The sequence below is a fragment of the Cucurbita maxima genome, unplaced genomic scaffold (assembly GCF_002738345.1).
Source record: "Cucurbita maxima cultivar Rimu unplaced genomic scaffold, Cmax_1.0 Cma_Scf00050, whole genome shotgun sequence".
Lineage (NCBI taxonomy): Eukaryota > Viridiplantae > Streptophyta > Magnoliopsida > Cucurbitales > Cucurbitaceae > Cucurbita > Cucurbita maxima.
Window position 1 is genome coordinate 801511 of NW_019272066.1, and position 20165 is coordinate 821675.

The following is a 20165-nucleotide window of genomic DNA, read 5'->3' on the forward strand; positions in this document are numbered from 1 at the left end:
AAGAGCAAACTCAATCCTTTCCACGGCTCAGGATCAAACCAGTACAATTGTCTGAAATCTTATAGAAACACACCACAACACTCTGAAGTAATAAACAGGATCAAACCAGTACAATTGTCTGAAATCTTATAGAAACACACCACAACACTCTGAAGTAATAAACATCTCTCTTAAGAATCAGGAATAAGATAAAAAAAAAATGGAAGCTTCGGAGACAGCAACCATGGAGGCTTTTAAAAAAAATTTAGATCAAGGAAACAAATGTTCTGTGTTGTGTTCGGAAAAATATGAAGAGGTGGTGAGTTTAAATAACGATCAAGTTGTAAAAATAGGAATTGATACGGAACCACTCTAACGTAGACCACGAAAAATAATATTTATTTATTTTTAAATTTATAGTAAAAAATGATAGACTACATGTTTCATTTAAATTTAAATATATATATATATATATATATATATATATATATATTATTTTAAATAAATATTAAAAACATTTTAAATTCATTTTTATTTTATATATATATATATATATATATATATATATATATATATATATATATATAACATATTGAAATATAATAATATAATAAAAAAATGTTAATGAAAACAATCGGTAACCTTTTAAAAGTAATTGAAAGGTTTTATAAATCTAATTGATATCATTATAAATGGATTATAAATGGAGTTGAAATGATTTTGTAATTCAAATAATTTTCTTTTTCAAAACTAGTTTTCATAAATGAAATAATTTAATTTTTTTCTATTTAAAAGTAACCACTAGTTTTCATAAAAAATTTTATAAATGTAATTGAGATTAAGGGGAAAAAGCCAACAAAACCGACATTGAAAGCTCCAGAATCATCGTGAATAGACGGTTAGATTTTCTGGATGATCCGCCGGAAATATCTACTTCGATCAGAGCCTCACCGACTTTGGTTTTGCATGATAGTCGTTGGATGTGATGATCTGTCCATCTTCTAGATCATATCCAATTTTGGGAAAGATCCAACGGCTGGTATTTAAGTTTCAAGAGATATTCTCAGATGGTCACGTAGATGCTCTGATTCTTATTAGAGGGGCATTTTCGTAATTTTACATTCTTCTAGGGGTATTTTGGTCATTTGCTACTTTTCGAATATTTGAATATTATTTTTCTAGATATTCTTCATCCCTTGTTGGTCATTTTTCTCTTCTCAACATCTTAAAATTTCTGGTAAATAAGGAATTAAAAATTCAAGAAGATCATTAATAATTGGAAAAATGACATTTTCGTCCTTTTCGCTTCCTTTTTCCTTTCCAATCCTTTTTCCAAAGGTCTTAACTCGTTAAGATTACTTGTTAGGATATAGGAGTGACTTCTTAAGATCCTTGTCCTTTTTAATCCTCTTAATTTCCCCCATTTTAATCCTTTGGGTCTTTCATGGGCAGCATATTCTTATGGGAGCTAATTTCCTTCATTTTTTTGGGTGTTACAATTGGTGATCTCGAACAAAGTGTGAAAACTCGTTCTTCTATTAATTTATTTCATAATCTTTCTTTTGTTTCTCAAATTGAATCAAAAAGTCTTAAGGATGCCGAAAATGATGTATTTTTTATTTTAGCTCTTCAAGAAAACTAAATCAATTTGAAAGGAATACAATTTGTGAATTAGTCCCTGTGCCCTCTAATATTTCCATTATTGGAACCAAATGATGTGAAAAGTGCATTCTTAAATGATTATATTATGGAGGAATTTTATGTAGAACAACCTTCCGGATTTGAAAATTTTGATTTTCCAATTATGTCTATAAGTTAAAAAATACTCTTTATGTTGATGGATTTAGTAATTTTCTTATTGCTTATTGCGAATGATTTTAAAATGGGTAAACTCGACACTACTTTTTTTTATATTAAAATTAAAGAAAATTATATTTTATTAGTGCAAATATATGTAGATGATATCATATTTGGTTCTACTAATTCTTCTTTATGTCAAAAATTTTCTAAATGTATATGCATGATGAGTTTGAGATGAGTCTAGTGGGAGAGCTTAGTTTCTTTCTTGGACTTCAAATCAAACAACTCAAAGATGGTATCTTCATAAATTAAGAGAAATACACCAAGGATTTACTCAAAAGTTCAAGTTCAATGAACATAAGATTGCAAAAACTCCAATGAGCACATCCATTAAGCTTGAGAAGGATGAAAAAGGTAAACGTATAGATATTAAATCTTATCGAGGTATGATTGGATCTTTACTTTACTTGACTACCAATAAACCCAATATTATGTTTAGTGTATGTCTTTGTGCTAGATTTCAATCTTTGTCTTAAGGAATCTCATTTGCATGTAGTGAAAAGAATATTTAAATATTTTTTTGGAACTACTAATTTAGGATTGTGGTATCCTATAAATGTTGAGTTTAAATTATTAAAATATTCTGATGAGGGAAGTTTACTCGATCGTAAAAGTAAAACTTATCAATTTCTTGATAGTTCATTAGTTTCTTGGTTTAGTAAAAGGAAAAATTTGGTTGCTTTATCTACTGTTGAAGTGGGATATATTGCAATTGCTAGTTGTTGTGCTCAAATTCTTGGGATGAAACAAATTCTCTGTGATTTTGGATTAAAATTAGATAATGGCCCTAATTTTATGATAATACTAGTGTTATTAAAGGAGAGAGCAGGTGAAAATGGACGTATTGTTGTTAATTTTATAATCAATTAGCCAAAGCATAAAAATAACACAAAAAAGTAATCAAGGCCATAATAATCAATAGCTAATATTCCAGAGCATAGGCCATAATAAAGAACACAAAAAAGTAATCCGGCAATTTTGTAATAACACTAGTGCTATTAATTTGGAGAGCATATGGACCTATTATAAGCTCTAATAATCCAGTAGCCAATATTTCAGAGCATAAAAAGAACCCAAAAAGGTAATCTAAGATCATAATAATCAATTAGCCAATATTCCAGATCATAAAAAGAACACTAAAAGTAATCAAGGCCATAATAATCAATTAGCCAATATTCCCGAGCATAAAAAGAACACAAAAAGTAATCAAGGCCATAATAATCAATTGGCCAATATTCTCGAGCATAAAAAGAACACAAAAAGTAATCAAGACCAAGGTTTGGGGACTTCTTGAAGGGGCATTTCAAAAATCGAACTCAAGACCTCTCGCACCCAAAGCGAGAATCATACCACAAAAATCAATTAGCCAATATTTCATAGGAAAAAAAGAACACAAAAAGTAATCGAGGCCAAGGTTTGACTTCTTGAAGGGGCATTTCAAAAATCGAACTCGAGACCTCTTGCACTCAAAGCGAGAATCATACCACTAAAATCAATTAGCCAATATTCCAAAGCTAAAAAGAACACAAAAAGTAATCAAGGCCAAAGTTTGGGGACTTCTTGAAGGGGCATTTCAAAAGTCAAACTCGAGACCTCTCGCACCCAAAGCGAGAATCATACCACTAGACAACTACAAAATTTGATAATTATCGTAGAGAGAAGAAAAGCACTAGATTGTGCTGAATTGCTAAGTCATTGCGAATATTCTCCAAAACTTTTAGTAGTTGCACCAAGTCTTTGAAGATTCAATTGAACTTCGGGAATTCTTCCATAAGAAAAGATTAAGATATAGGGGCATGCTGAGAATTGAACTAAAGATAAGATCTACTAGACTAAATGCCCTTCTTGAACGCCTCTTATTTTTAGCTTTGAACTTTATACCTTCAATTAGAATACTCTATTCAAGTGAAGTAGGTTTTGTAGCGTTAAAGAGGAAGTTCATGAATTTAACATGAAGAAAATCATCAACCTTTTTCAATCAATACATGGCATTCTTAAATAAATTTTTACTCAATATTGTTAACAACATTCTTGCATGCAAATCAAGAATCAAACTACTTGACCAAATTTCTTTGTGGTAGACTTCCTAGAATGTATATCATTATTTCATTTATTTTATTAGATCTTCATACAAATTGTTAATATAATCGATTGTACTTATTGATCACTAATCATTAAAGAAATAAGACATCAATGAAATCCATGTTCTAAGTATTAAAATTGAAATTCTTTATATAGGGTTTGTGGTAATTTCTGTGATGGAAGAAAAAACAATTGAAATTATTCCTTAGTGTAAGTTTTAATTTGATAGTTTCACTTAAGTCACATTGTGTACCTAAGTATTAAAATTTGGATAGGTATGTCAATTAAAAGTGATATTAAGAGAATTATAGTTTCAACAGACTTAATTTTTTTTCTTTCTTTTTTTTTTCATAGCTTCCTAACATGGTAAGTAGAAAGCCTTGAGGATATAGAGAAAGACATCTACCTGTACTTTAATACCTTCCACGGCCACTGTTATTCCAGCTTGCTCAAAATCTACCGGTACCATAGGTTCTCTTGTAATTAATGGTGACGAATGAGCTATCTTTCTACTTAGGGCGTCTGCAATCTCATTGGCCTTCCCAAGGTAATATTGAATGTCAATGTCATAATCTTTGACCAACTCCAACCACCTCTGCTGTCTCATATTAAGCTCCTTCTAAGTAAAGAAATACTTCAAATTTTTGTGGTAAATGTAAATTATAGTCTTCTCTCCATAAAGGTAATGTCACCATATCTTTAATGCGAAAATCACTGCTGCTAGTTCCAGATCATGTGTGGGGTAGTTCTTTTCATAATCCTTCAACTATTTGGATGCATAGACAATAACCTTCACATGTTCCATAACCACACAACTCAACCCTTTCTTGGAAGCATCACTGTAGATGACATAGTTCCTTGTGTCGTCGGGCATTGAAAGTACTGGCGTAGTCACCAGCTTATCCTTCAAATCTTTAAAACTTTTTTTGCACTCATCGGACCATACAAAAGGCACAGTCTTTCGAGTTAATTAAGTAAGAGGTGCAGCATACTTGTTCTTCACCGTTCTCTTATTCAGCTCCTTGTAATCAATGTGCAAGCGCATTAAACCATCCTTTTTCTTGACAAATAACACTAGCGCACCCCATGGAGAAATGGAAGGTTTAATAAATCTTTTATCCAACTGCTCCTTTAGTTGCGTTTTAAGTTCTTTCAACTCAGCTAGTGTCATACGATATAGGGTCTTAGATATTGGACCGGTACCTGGTTCTAGCTTTATTGCAAAATCCACATCTCGTGTTAGAGGAATTCCTCGCAAGTTCTCTGGGAACACATCTGGGAACTCATACACAACTACAAGGTGTCTAGGGAAACTTCCTCTTTCTTGGTATCCACAACGTTGACAAGTATTGCCCACGCTTCGTGCTAGACCAACTTCTTTTCTTTCATCATTGATATCACCTTTGGTACAGTACCTAGACTCGTGCCCTTAAATTTGAATCTGATCTTGAAAGGTGGTGTAAACACCATTCTTTCTTGTAATAGTCTATACTAGCATAATTTTTCGCTAACCAATCTATTCCCAAAGTTACATTATACATAGATATATCAAGTACTAATACATGACTATCTTTTACTCTATAAGCAACAATCATATCCACCACTGTCCAGGTGCCTAATGAGAATCCATGCAATAAAGGTTCTAATACAAACTTTGTTCGACTAACAAAAATAGTAGAAATAAAAGTATGCATAGATCCTGAGTCAAACAATTTCAAGGCAAGGTGCCCAAGAATAGATAGTGTATTTCTCACCACTGCATCAGGGTTTCTAGTATCCTTACTGGTAGAGGCATAAGCTCTTGCTGGAGGACGGTTCTGAGGGGGGTTATCCACAATGCGTAATGGCTTCTCTTGATTTCCAACATCAATAGTTCGACCTCCAGGAAAGTCCTTAGCCAAATTCCCTTCCTTTCCACATCGAAAGCAGGCTCCAGATCGAGCCTGGCCCTAATGATTCTACCACACTTCTTACACTTGAGCCTTTTTTCTGACCTGTTCTCACTGCCCTACTGTTCAAGCCTAAAATCACAGTGTTGTCTGTCGGATCGTTTCTATGTATGTGAAAAAGACAATTCATTTCAGTCAGTCTGGTCGCAGCGTCGCTTCTGTCCCATTGGTGACGAAGGGGATTCATGCAAACTATTAGGTCCTTCCATAGCCTTAGCTGCTCTCAAGGCGGTAGTGTAAGTGGTAGGCGCAATCGCCTTAACTGTGTTGCAAATCTTTGTATCTAACCCCAGTACAAATTGTCGGGTTGTCCGGTAGTCCATGTTCACCAATTATGGGGCAAAACCCTTCCGCTTCAAAAATTCCCTGACGTATGTAGTAACAGTACGCCCTCTCTGACTCAATTGAGTAAACTCTTGCTGTTTTCACAGTTGGACATCCTCTGGATAATATTCTTTGGTGGAGGCATTCTTGAACTCCGCCCACGCGACTGCACCACCCTCAGGATTAATAAAGTTGCGGGTGGTCTGCCACCACAATTCTGCATCATCACGCAGTATAAACATAGCACACTCCACCCTATGGGCCTTAGGGCAGTTGGTCAACACAAATACTGACTCAATGGACCTCAACCACATTTGTGCCACCATTGGATCGTTAGATGCCCCTTAAAAGTTCGAAGGTCACCCCTCTTGAAATCCTGGAGGTCCCTAGCCTCCATGGTTGATGTAGGAGCATTTGTATGCTAGTTCACAATCACATTTTGTATCACAGTTTGCAATGTATCTATTAGGGCAGCTGTATGGTCTAGTGTGGCTTGAGGTGCCGCGGGTGGTGGAAAAGACTGCTATACAGAATCCTCTTGTCCCCCATTTACGTCCCCTTCCTCTTCATCTACCCCTAAGCGGGGGTCGTCTCCTAAGACCCCCTCCTCAAGTTCTAGATGGCATCTAAACAGTGCACGTAACTACTAAGCCACATACTTATCTAATAGATTCTATAAACATTCGTAATTATGCAAGTCACTCATACATACAACTATAGCATTAACATAACCATCTGATAGTACATGACATCATAAAACATGCACATCATATCATTCATTACAAGTACATATTCCCTACTACATGCATCATTTAACTAAGAAACTTTAATTCTTAAAAAGGAATACCTGAAGGTGACGGTGTATTTGCTGGAGGACCATGGAAGTATGTTAGGCTTATACAGTCTGCAAGATCTATAACCTAAAGCTCTGGTACCAAACTGTAACGCCCCTAATTTTCTTAACCTAATTAGCAGCGTCACCCATACATGCATAAGTCATTAAGCGAAAATTCATCATAAATAACCTTGGAAAAAAAGACTAGTCTTTCGTAAAGGTTCAAAATCCAACTAAACATAACTCCAACACGAAAATGTTCAATAACTGAATTTAAAAGCTTAAATGAAATAAATGTTTAAAAATGTAACTTAAACAATTAAATAACAACTTAATCCGCTAACTATGCCATCTCACTTCCATGGTAACCTCATCTCCACCGTCAGTCGTACATTGGCGCCTTGCCTTTACCTGAAAAATGTAGGTACCACGTAGCTTGAGTATTTTATGAAATACTCAGTAAGTCACACCACTGTTGGGGTTAGATATGCAAGCACATGCAACATATGAGCGGGACCTATCTTTTTGTGAACTATACATGGCCTTGGGTGCTTTTCTATTATGGGTAAGGTTGGATGTGTGGTACTTCTCCACACATGGCCCATGTACGCGCACATGGTCCCACTAGGCGGGCTTGTATACGTAACCCCTCGGCCTAGCTTGGTCGGGCACAACGTATTACACGTTGTCGAGCACCACATAACAGAAAAGGCCTGCATGATATCATGGCGAACATAAATTTCGTATTTCATTCTTTCATGACATAAAGAGGAAGTATCCCAATGCAAGTGACATACATATATGCATGAGGTCCCTTAACATACCTGACATGACATTACATAAACATTACTAACATTACATGGCATATTACATAACTTACATTACATGACATATCACATAACTTACATTACATGACATATCACATAACATGAAAATACGTCTAATTCCATAAGCATTGCATAACGTAACTCCATCATGCTACGTGTACACATGACAACATTCATCACTTTCATGGCATAAAATACTAGCAGATCAACCATAACTTCTTATAACATAAATAGTCAACAGTCAACCTAATACATACATCACATAGTCATATCACATAAAGTATGGTGCATGCAGGGGCCACAGGGCACACACCATGTAACGACCTTAAATTTTCACATACTCAGAGTCACTACTAACGTCTCATTTTCATCCCTAATGAGGAAATATAACTCTTACATGAACATCATTTATAACTTAAACTTCGAAAAACATTTAAAACAACTTCTTCTCTGGAAAACACAACCATGGTCTTACGTGTTTAAATACGAAATATTGAAATTTAGAGAAAATTAAAATAAATACAAAATAGTTTAAAACAATGAAATGCAAAACAACCTATTCTAACTTAAGACTAGGAATTTAAATATGAGTATACTCTATGCACGTGCCATAGTCTCTGCTCGCGATGTCGCCGTCCTCCGTACAAGTGCGCCTTGCCTTTACCTGAAAAATGATGTGGCACACGGCTGAGTATTTCAAAGAATACTCCATAAGTGACCCCACTATAGGGGGCTATACAAATGCAAACACATGCAATCATGATTTAGGGACCTATCTCTAATCATCATAAGGGTGGCCTTTAGTCTCGGACAAATTGGATGTGTAGTACTTCCCTACACATGACTCACATGTGTGAGTATGAACCCCCAGGGCGCTCGCACATCCTCATCTGTGCGGAAATCCCATAGTGTCATGCGCCTCATGAACACCCTCATCTTTACGCATTCGCGTTCGTGCACATTCGCACTCATCATCGTACTGTGCGCGTCTGCACTCATCATCTCTAGGGGAAGTAATCCTATGCTTATGAACATAAAATATGCATGAGGTCCCTCTAAATCCATCATAACGTCTCTTCTGACACAACCCTCTAGTCTCATCTCTTTGTTATTCTAGGTAGCACATACTCGTGGATATTTATAGTAATATCATTTTCATGCTATTAGGGTTGTGTCCTATGTCGATCTAACGACATGAAGCAATATGACACTCATCATCATATAGCATGCTCAATATGGAAAACATCATCATATTAAGGTAAATGTTACGCAATCATCATACTCATCATATTGTCATAAACTGCATCAAGCATACCAAGTACGTCATTCATATAACATCATCACATCATTATCTAACGTCATCAAGTCATCATATAACATCATCACATCATCATCTAACGTCATCACATCATCACATAACATTATCACATCATCATATAACATCATCACATCATCATCTAACGTCATCACGTCATCACAAAACATTATCACATCATCATATAACATCATCGTATCACTATCTAACGTCATCACATCATCATACAACAGCAACATATCATCATCTAACGTCGTCATGTCATCATATCAACACATAACATAAAGCATAAATGACACGTGCAAGGGCCATTAGGCACGTGTCGTCATACATAAGACAAGTCTTTCGACCGAGGCGATAGTAAGACCACTTACCTGATTAGCTTAAACTGGTATCACCAATTTATGAAGTTCGATTTTGTTCTTTGTATCTAAGCCAACCTATATGAACTACGACATCAATTTCAATTTCAATTCTCTAAATTTTATAATGGTCCAAGTGTTAAACTTTATGTGAGCATTAGAGACTTTATATGGGTGTTGAATATATATATATATTTTTTTTTCATCGTCCTTTTTACTCTATGTATTTACTCTGTCAAATTGTTTCTGTATTTATTTTAATTCTGCTAACTAAATCTTCCTTTTTCCTCTCTTTAATTTTTTTTAAACCAATCTATTTAATTCTATTTTTTTCCTCTCTCTACCAAATCTTCCCTTTTCCTCTCTCTTTAATTCCTTACAAACCTTTCTATTATTTTTTTCTCTCTCTCTCTACCAAATCTTCACTTTCCCTCTCTCTCTCTCATTTTTTTCAAACTCTCTTGTTTCATAAGAAATTATATTATGAAGAGCATTCTCTAGTTGATAAGAAGATTATATTATGATGAGCAAGAATGCTCTATATATATGAATACAAAAATATATTTAGAAAATCTACCTAAAAATCGGTAAATCTAGTAACAAACCAGTAAACAAATAAATAACTAAATCAAATCAAAACTAAATCTAACTCCAAACTATCAAGAGATTTAATCAGATAGAGCAATCTAAACAAATATGTGATCTTTAACACTCCTCTTTGTTTAGATGATGTGAACTCCAAGCCTTTTCCTGAACACCCATCTTACTCCAATTATCTATAGGTCGATCAACCAACTCCTTGGTTTTGTTTTTCTCGATCACCGAAGGCTTCTCCTCTAACAGGTGCATCATCAACCAAAGCATCTTGTTGTTCATCTTTAGACTCTTTTAGTCGTTCATCTTCAGACTCTTCTAACATGCTACCAAAGATTAAATTATTTGGTGCATTCGAAATTTGATTCACCTTCGTTAGTTCTTTTATCACGCTTGACCTGTGGAATGTAAGTGAAGCAAAAACACCCAAATACTCTAAGGAACTTTAAAGAATGTTTGTAACCATACCAAACTTCAACTGATGTGAGGTACTTCACAGCTTTTGTTGAAATTCGATTTTGCAAGCACACAACAGTGTTTGATGCTTTTCCCCAAAAACGTTTTGGAAGATCCTTCTCATGAAGCATGCATCTCGTCATCTCCATTATGAATCTATTCCTCCTTTCACTGACGTCATTTTGTTGAGGATCGTATGGTGCTGTCAATTGATGTTCAATTCCAGCCTCTTCACAAAACTTGTTAAAAGTTTTTGAAGTGTACTCCTTGCCATTATCTGATCTTATAGTCTGAATCAAGCATGCACTTTCATTCTCAACTCTTGCTTTAAATTTCTAAAATACACCCACAATTTCTGACTTTTGCTTCAACAAGAATATCCAACACATTCTTGTTAGATCATTAATAAAAGCAATGTAATAAAGATTACCATTTAATGATGGTGTTCGTTGAGGACCACAAAGATCAGTATGAACCAGTTGCAGTTTTTCGAGGCTCTCCATGCCTGTTTAGTAAAGGGTTGCTTATGTTGCTTCCCAAAATTACAAGCATGGAAAGGAGGCATGTCATCATCAATGTCAGTGAGTCCTTCTATCAACTTGTTTAAATGCATTTGAAGCAAACCTCGATAATGAAAGTGTCTAAGTCTTTTGTGCCAAATCTTAGTGACATAACTCTGGATAAAAAGGCCATCGGATTTAAAGCAATGCTTTTTCCTTTCATTTTGACATTGAACAAGTCTTTGCCACTAGCATCTTTGATCTTTATCAAGTAACTGACCAACACTTAAGAGATTTTGATCAATTTTAGGTACAAATAAAACATACTGTGCCTTTTTCCTTGACTTCGAAGTGTTCACCATTGCCAATCCTCACTCTCTTGACTTCAGTCTCTTAATTACTCAAAAAATTCCTTGTCATGTGTCATATGATTTGTACACCCACTGTCAATCAACTAGCTCTCGCTTGATTCTTTGCCTGAGAAACAAGTGACCACAAACAATTGATCTTCTTCTTCTCGATCAATTACCTGTGCATCTACTTCTTTCACCTGTCCTTTGATTTTGCAGATCACAGCTTCATGTCCAAGTTGATTTCATTTGGAGCATTTGGCGTCAGGTCTTCTCCAACACTTGTATGGTGGATGACCTTTCTTCTCACATTGGCCGCAAGTAAATAGGATTTTTTGAAACCTCCTCCTTTTGTCTTTTGATAATTGGCAGAGAATCTCCATTCGTCGATTGGTTTTTGAAAATTTTCTTATTTTTATACTTGTTGTTGTCTTGATGCTTAACAGGCAAGGCACCTTCAATCACCCCTTCTTGCCTCATAGCCCTCCTTTGCTCTTGTGCTTGTAAAACATTCAAGAGCTCTGTAAGAGAAAACTTTGACAGTCTTTGGTGTTATCTAGAGTAGTAATGGTGGCTTCAAACTTCTCTAGAACAGTGACTAGCAGCTTTTCAACGATCCTAGAATAATTTAACACATAACCAAGCAATCTCACCTTGTTGGCAATGCTGAGAAGTCTGTCAGAGTACTCTTTCACCAACGACTCCTTCATCTTCTGCAACTCAAAATCCCTAATCACTATTCAGGACTTTCATTCAACGAATCCTCTCATCAATCATATTCAGCCTTGAGATAATCCCAGATTTTTTTTTGCTGTTTTGAGGGACATTATTCGCATGAAGATCATTTGAGATACAGCGGCAAACAGGAAAGCTTTTGCCTTTGATTTCTTTGTGTTCTTTTCCTTCTGTACTTTGATTTGTGCTACAGTGGGATTTGCTGGAAGTAGAGGGACCTCGTAATCCTCTTCTATTGCTTTCCAAAGATCAAAAGCCTCCAAATAAGTCTCCATACGAACTTCCCACATTTGATAATTGTCTCCATCGAGGACTGGTGGTGCAACAACTGAAAAATTGGATTCTCCTCCCATCTTGATCTCACAGATCCCTTAAGAGGATAGGTCTGATACCAATTGTTAGTGAAAAGGGTGAGTGAGTGAATAGTTGATAAAAGATTATATTAGGAAGAACAGAATGCTCTCTCTCTCAGAATACAAAAACATATTTAGAAAATCTAACTAAAAATTTACCTAACCGAGTAAATAAATCAAAAACTAAATCAAATCAAAATTAAATCAAATCAAAACTAAATATCAAAAACTAAATCAAATCAAATCAAAACTAAATCTAACTCCTAACTCTAAATAGATTTAATCAAATACATCAATCTAAACAAATACTAATGTTTAACAAATTCTATTATTTTTTTCCCTTTTCCTCCCTCTTTGATTCTTTTCGGGCCTCCATGTTTAATTCTTTTCTTCTTTGTTTAATTATATTAGCAGTTTAGAGAATGAAGAGGAGTTCTCATTCTAAATAATTGTATAAAGGAAAAGATCTATGATTTTATGTAAAGATCTGACATTATTTCCAACTGCTAACTAAAATCTAAATAATTAGGTAATGGAAGAGGAGATGGATTCTAATTAATTGGATGAAAGATTTTGATTTTCCTTTTTCTTTCCTAAAAATATGGGAAGAATTTTCTTTTTAATTATCTACTTTTGGTCATTTTCGTTGATCTTATGTAATATATCTAAAATTTAAATAATTGAAAAGAGATTTAAGATAACTTTTGTATCTCTTGCAAAAAAAAAAAAAATAATAATAATAATAATAATAATAATAATAAATAAAAGAAAAAGATGTCTAACTTACTAATAACTTTTCTTTCCTTTCCCGGTTAAATTTGAACTTTTCTATCTCTTTCCCTCCTAAAATTTGCTATCTTTCCTTTTCTCCTATTTTTCTCTTCCCAAAATCTATAATTTTTTTTCTTTTTTTTTTTTGTTTCCTTTTTTTTTCCTGATCATTTTGGAGTTGTAGGAGGTGTTGGGGGAGGGTTGTTTGGAGAAGGTGGAGAGAGAGTCCATCTTCTACTTTTTTAAAAAATTATTATTTACTTATTATTATGTTTATTATTTATTTATTTAAAATGTTTGGATCTTCACACACCATCATACAACACATAATAAGCTAACTCCAACTGTAAGATCAGTTGCCTCGATAGTGTTGGTCGAAGTCACTCACAACGAGTTAATTCCAACAGTTAATTATGTCCTATAAGAACCACATAACATATTTAAGAACCTTTCATAACTTATTCTAGCTAAACCTCATGTTAGTTACCAAAGGAAAATCCGATCTATTTTGAATATTAAGGACCATACTGACCTCAGATTGCAAAACTAAGAGCAAAAATAGCTTTGGATAGGCTGAAAACCTAGAAATCGATATATTGTGGGTACCAAGCCGCTTGACCTGTGCGAGCCGAGCTGCCATGGGGTACTCGTGTGAAGCTGAATGCACGCACTTGTTGGGTTTGTATTGGGCTGAAACAAGCGTGGCCCGCGTTCGTCTGTGGGCTGGGTTAGAGGCCGAAGTAACCAGACTTGATTCCTTCGTCTTCCTTACCCAAAAGACCTCGAAAACCTTAATTGAAGATGCGCCGCCCCTGCCGACGACACAGTCTTCTCCGTTTCCAACGACGGTCACGTAGCGTCCTCCTTCTTCGATTCCGACGGTTTGCCTTCTTCGACGCAATGATCCCTTTCTCGATGCTTACTTCCACTTGATTCTCCCTCTGGATTAGGAGCCCCACCGATTTCGAGAACTCACCAAAAAATCAGTGAACCAACCCACATGATTTCCTTTTGTACACTCTCGATTCCCATTCTCTCAGACACACTCGAACACATAAGGTGAATTTGGAGAGCAAAAATTATTTTTAAGAAAAGTGAAGGTTGGGCATAGGAATATAAAAGGTCTCAAATCATGTTTTCGGGCGAGAATAAATGCTACAACATAATATCCTGTCATTTATAGAAATAAAACTAAAATCTGAACAAAATAGGGAAAAATGGAAAATCTGAATCGTTACATTTAAAACCCTAAACATCCCTTCTTTTCACAAAGACTTGATTATTGGTGATCTCGAACAAGGTGTGAAAACTCGTTCTTCTATTAATTTATTTAATAATCTTGCTTTTGTTTCTCAAATTGAACAAAAAATGTCTTAAGGATGCCGAAAATGATGTGTTTTTTATTTTAGATATGCAAGAATAACTAAATCAATTTGAAATGAACAAAATTTGAGAAACAAATGAGATTTTAGAAATAAAATTGATAAAAACGGGAATATCATTAGAAATAAAGCTATGCATGTAGCTCAAGTTTATTGTCAAGAGGAAGGTATAGACTATGAAGAAACTTTTGCACCCATTGCTAGATTAGAAACTATTAGAGTGTTACTTGCTTTTGCTTCTTACAAAAATTTTATATTGTATCAAATGGATGTGAAAAATGCATTCTTAAATGTTTATATTAGGGAGAAAGTTTACATAGAACAACCTTCCCAATTGAAAATTTTGATTTTCCACATCATGTCTATAAGTTGTAAAATGCTCTTTATGTTGATGAACTTGGTAATTTTCTTATTGAAAATGATTTTAAAATGGGTAAACTGGACGCTACTTTCTTTTATTAAAATTAAAGAGAAATATGTTATTTGTGCAAATATAGGTAGATGATATCATATTTGGTTCTACTAATTAAAGAGAATAATATGTTATTTGTGCAAATATAGGTAGATGATATCATATTTTGGTTCTACTAATTCTTTTTTACGTGTAAAATTTTCTAAATGTATTTCTAATGAGTTTGAGTTTATTTCTTGGACTTAAAATCAAACAACTCAAAAATGGTATCTTCATAAATCAAGGTAAATACACTAATGATTTACTCAAAAGTTCAAATTCAATGAAGGTAAGATTGCAAAAACTCCAATGAGCACATCCATTAAGTTTGACAAGGATGAAAAAAGTAAACCCGTGGATATTAAATCTAATATGATTGGATTTTTACTTTACTTGACTGCTAGTAGACCCAATATTATGTTTAGTGTACGTCTTTGTGCTATGTTTCAATCTTGTCCTAAGAAATCTGTTAAGGATAGTTGACCGTTCATTATAAGGCAAATATCTAGATATTTGCCTTACATTACGGGTTACCATATTTGCCCTTTTATTAAATGCAAATATATTGTATTCATTTATTGTTCTTTCCTTTTATCGCTATTTCCTTATTATTTGTAATTTACCTTATTTCTGTATTCTGTAAATGATTATAAATAAGAGAACTCTCACCACCATTTGAGTGTGGTGGATTAATCAAACATTCACATGGTATCAGAGTATGACGAAAGGTGATTTGGAGGTCAATAGGGTGGAGCCGAAGAGTAATCAATCGGCTCCGACTACGGCAGCCATGAAGACTGCCCCTGCGGCGTCAAAACCAGCAGGGGTGGTGGAGAAGAAGATTAGAGGATTCAAAAGCCATTGAAAAGAAAGGATCGGGGTTGTTAAACCGAGAGGGCTCCATTTGCATGTAGTGAAAAGAATATTTAAATATTTGCTTGTAACTATTAATTTAGGAGTGTGGTATCCTATAAATGTTGAGTTTAAATTGGTAGAATATTCTGATGCGGATTTTGCTAGAACTTTACTTGATCGTAAGAGTAGTAGTGAAACTTGTCAATTTCTTGGTAGTTCATTAGTTTCTTGGTTTAGTAAAAAGCAAAATTTGATTGCCTTATCTATTACGGAAGTCGGATATATTGCGGCTGCTAGTTGTTGTGCTCAAATTCTTTGGATGAAACAAACTGTCTGTGATTTTGGATTAAAATTAGATAATATGCCTATATTTTGTGATAACACTGATGCTATTAATTTAACCAAAAATCTTGTTCATCATTCTAGAAGTAAACATATTGACATCGACATCATTTTATTAGAGAGCATGTGCAAAATGGACATATTATTCTTGATTTTGTAAGCTCTAATAATCAATTAGCCGATAGAGTATTGAACTTGAGAATTCTAAAGAAAAGCTTCTTAAAGCTGAATTGCTAGAGGAGAAAAGATTAAGATATTGGGCATTTCAAGAATTGAACTAAATCATACCACTAAACCAAATGTCTTTGTTATGAATTTTATATTAAGTTGTTTATTAAATGTTTTTGTCATTATTTCATTTATTTTCTTTATTAATGAAATCCTTGTGTAATTATTATTATTATATCTTTAGATACAACCTAACATAATATCAGAACCAAGGATTATTCATTAACAATGTTTATCCTATCTTCTTTCTCCTCCCCATCCACCATCTCCAACTCGATCTTAACTACCATGACGTCGACCTTTGGCCCAATCCCTCTCCACGACGCTGTCACAATCCATCTCATCAAAAACTTCATAATATTGTGCACCCAGCTCCTCCCCTATCTATGGAGTACGAAGCTTATGGGCTACCTCAATGGCACCATTGCTGCAACTGCCAAGTTGGTCCCTTCCTCAACCGCTGCTGTGCTGACCTCGTCTCTAATCCGGCCTATGATCGGTGGTATGATCAAGATCAATAGGTCCTTAGCAGCCTTCTCTCCTCCATGTCTGAGGAGATTCTTCACGATATGGTTGCCGCTACTACATCAAAGGAGGTGTGGGATACCCTGCAGCGGATGTTTTCGTCGTCAACTCGTGCTCACACTGTTCAGATCCGTGTTGAGCTCGCGACGCCCAAGAAATGTAATCTGTCTGCTGTAGATTATTTTTCGCAAGATCAAAGGGTTGGCCGCCACCGGCTCTGCCTTGCAGGATGATGATTCGATCGCGTATCTCCACATTGGTCTTGGCCCTGACTATGATCCCTCCATCACCTCAATGACTAACAAGATTGAAGCCCTCGCGCTTGATGATGTATTTACACATCTAATAGCATTTGGAGCTCGCCAACTACAACACCACGTTAAACTTCAGTTAAATTCTAGATCTTCTGTCAATTATGCTTGTCGTGGAGGTCAGCAGAAGAACCGTGTGCGTAGGGATTGTGGTCGTGATCGTTCTGGTATGCCCTCTCGTCCTGCTGGTGATCATCGTGACCCTTTTGCTCGTCCTTCCTGCTAGATCTACGGTAAAGTGGGGCATACTTTTGTTCGCTGCTAGCATAGGATGGATGAGTTCTATCAATATTGATCCAAATTGGTACAGTGACATAGGCGCCACTGATCATATCACCAGTGACCTAGATCGTCTCGCTGTTCGTGAACGCTATCATGGAGGTGAACAAGTTCAAGTTGACAATAGAGTAGGTTTGCATATTTTGCATACTGGTCATTCTTCAATTAATACTACTACTTGTTCTCTTACATTGCGTAATATTTTGCATGTGCCTGAAATTTCCAAACATCTTCCTTCCATTCGTAAATTTTCTCGTGATAATGATGAATTTTTTTAATACCATCCTTGGCATTTTTCTATTAAGGATCGACGGTTGAGGAAAAGTCTTCTAGATGGGAGGTGTGAGTCTGGTCTCTATCCTATTAAGCCATCTGACGTCGATGATCTCAAACATGCCTTAGTGAGTAGATCTACTACTCATGCCCAATGGCATGCATGTCTTGGACATCCTTCATCTCATGTAGTAAAGTCAATTTTGCGTCTCAATAATATTTTATGTACTAGTGTGTCACCTTTGCCAGTTTGTAATGCTTGTCAGTTAGCAAAAAGTCATCAGTTACCATACATTAGAGACATCATATTTGATGAGAATGTTTTTCTGTTCAAGAGACCCCACCCAGTTTTTCCCCAACCTTGCCGCTGACGCACAATGCTTCTAATTTGTGCACCTTGCATTTGGTTAATAGAAATACTAATTTGGAAAATGATGAGATGCATATATCTGTGCCTACTAACTCTTTGGATGTAGAAATCTAGTGCCAACATCAGCTTCGGGATTGTCGTCGCAACCCTTTGTGTCACTGCGCGCGAATATGCATTGGTTGTTTCGCCAATGATTGAGGCCTTGGATCCTCCGCCAGAAGATGATATTGTGCAATGCCCGATCATATCCTCAACTGCTGGTCGACCGACTACTGTAGCATCGGTTACTCCCCTCGCAACGGCTTGTACGGCTATCCCCTTAATTGTGGATCATGCACCTACTACTCATCCGTATAATACTCGATTGAAGCACAATATCAAGAAACTCAAGGTGCGTACAGATGGAACAATAACATATTCTGTGGTTTTATCACGACCCAATTTTCGCGGCTTCGAAAAACCAAATCGTGACTAAAAAGACGAAATTAAAAATAAATAAAAAGAAAAAGAAAATAAAATAGAATGTAAAAATCCGATAAAATCTAAAACAAGAAAAGGAAAGGAAGGACACCAGAATTAAATATAAAATCAAAATCAAATGTTACAAATGGGGATTACAAATATAAAATGAAATACAAAAGACTAAAAGACCAACAAGGGATTGACGCTCCGGAACGACACCCCTCTGTTACAGTGCAGCTCTTGAACACCCCCCATATCAACTGAAACCTAAAAGAAAAGGGAGGAAGGGGTGAGTATAAAAATATACTCAGTAAGCAATCTACTTGTAGGCTCTTTTCGCATCTTTGTCTTAGTAGGTATCCACGGTCTTATCTCTGGGTTCTAGTGAGTGCGAATCACGCTACAACTCTCTTTTCTATATCTTAGGAGGCTTGCCATCTTATGCAGTGGAATGATCGGTGTTCTGAGGTGAGGTGAGACCTCATAAGTAAATCTGAGGGGATCGTATGGCTGGATCTGAATACGTAACTCTCTCTGAACATCATCCATGGAGGTTAGTTGACAACACTCACACGGGACCATACATCCACTAAAATCAGGGGTTGCGATCTCTAGTGTGCTGGTCAGCTACTAAGTCATCCTAGTGGTTCCACGTCCCCCGCTCAGGGACGGGTTTCTACGTCCCAGGAGTCCTATTCAGAAGACCCCTTAGCTATCACCACTAGGTCTGGGCACCTGTCACACTTCCCTGTCTGGATTTTCCAGGCTTAACGATCTCCGTACCGGAGCTCTGTCTCGACGGTACGGTATCAGAGTAGAGAGGGAAGTGGTGTCCTACTATTCTTTCTAAGGTGGAACTTGGTGGCTTAGACTTGGATTCATGCATCTCTAGGATTCTCGTGCAAGGTCTCACAAACCTATCGGGTTCGGATCTAAATGCACGGTATTTTAGAGGTTCCCCAATCTAGGGTCTCGTCTAGTCTACTTAGCCACAAGCACCTTAATTTAAGCTCACAATTTCTTCCTATTCGTCAAGAAAGATAACACAAGAAACCATCATACATAGGAGTTGACACGCAGTAGTTCACGCAATATTAACAAACATGCTCAACGGGAAGATAACGTCCATCTTCACCCGGAGCGCAGATTTCACAAGTTTTCCATCCTCCTCATGCATACATACATTATCAGAATCTCAATCTAAATAGATTACATAATCATTCATGGAGTTAACACGCAGCATTTTATGCAATATTAATAAACATGCTCAACGGGAAGATAACGTCCATCTTCACTTAGAGGGCAGGTTTCACAAGTTTCCCATCCTCCTCATGCATACATATATTATCAGAATCTCAATCTAAACAGATTACATAATCATTCATATCTAGAAGT

General features: G+C 35.8%; 1 non-coding gene across 1 annotated transcript; it reads left to right on the forward strand.

Moving 5' to 3' along the window:
• Window positions 1–17294: 17294 nt before the first annotated feature.
• On the forward strand, window positions 17295–17434 carry LOC111471328. The gene has a single exon (XR_002715181.1). It is a non-coding gene; the product is annotated as a small nucleolar RNA Z247 (small nucleolar RNA).
• The last annotated feature ends 2731 nt before the right edge of the window (window positions 17435–20165 follow it).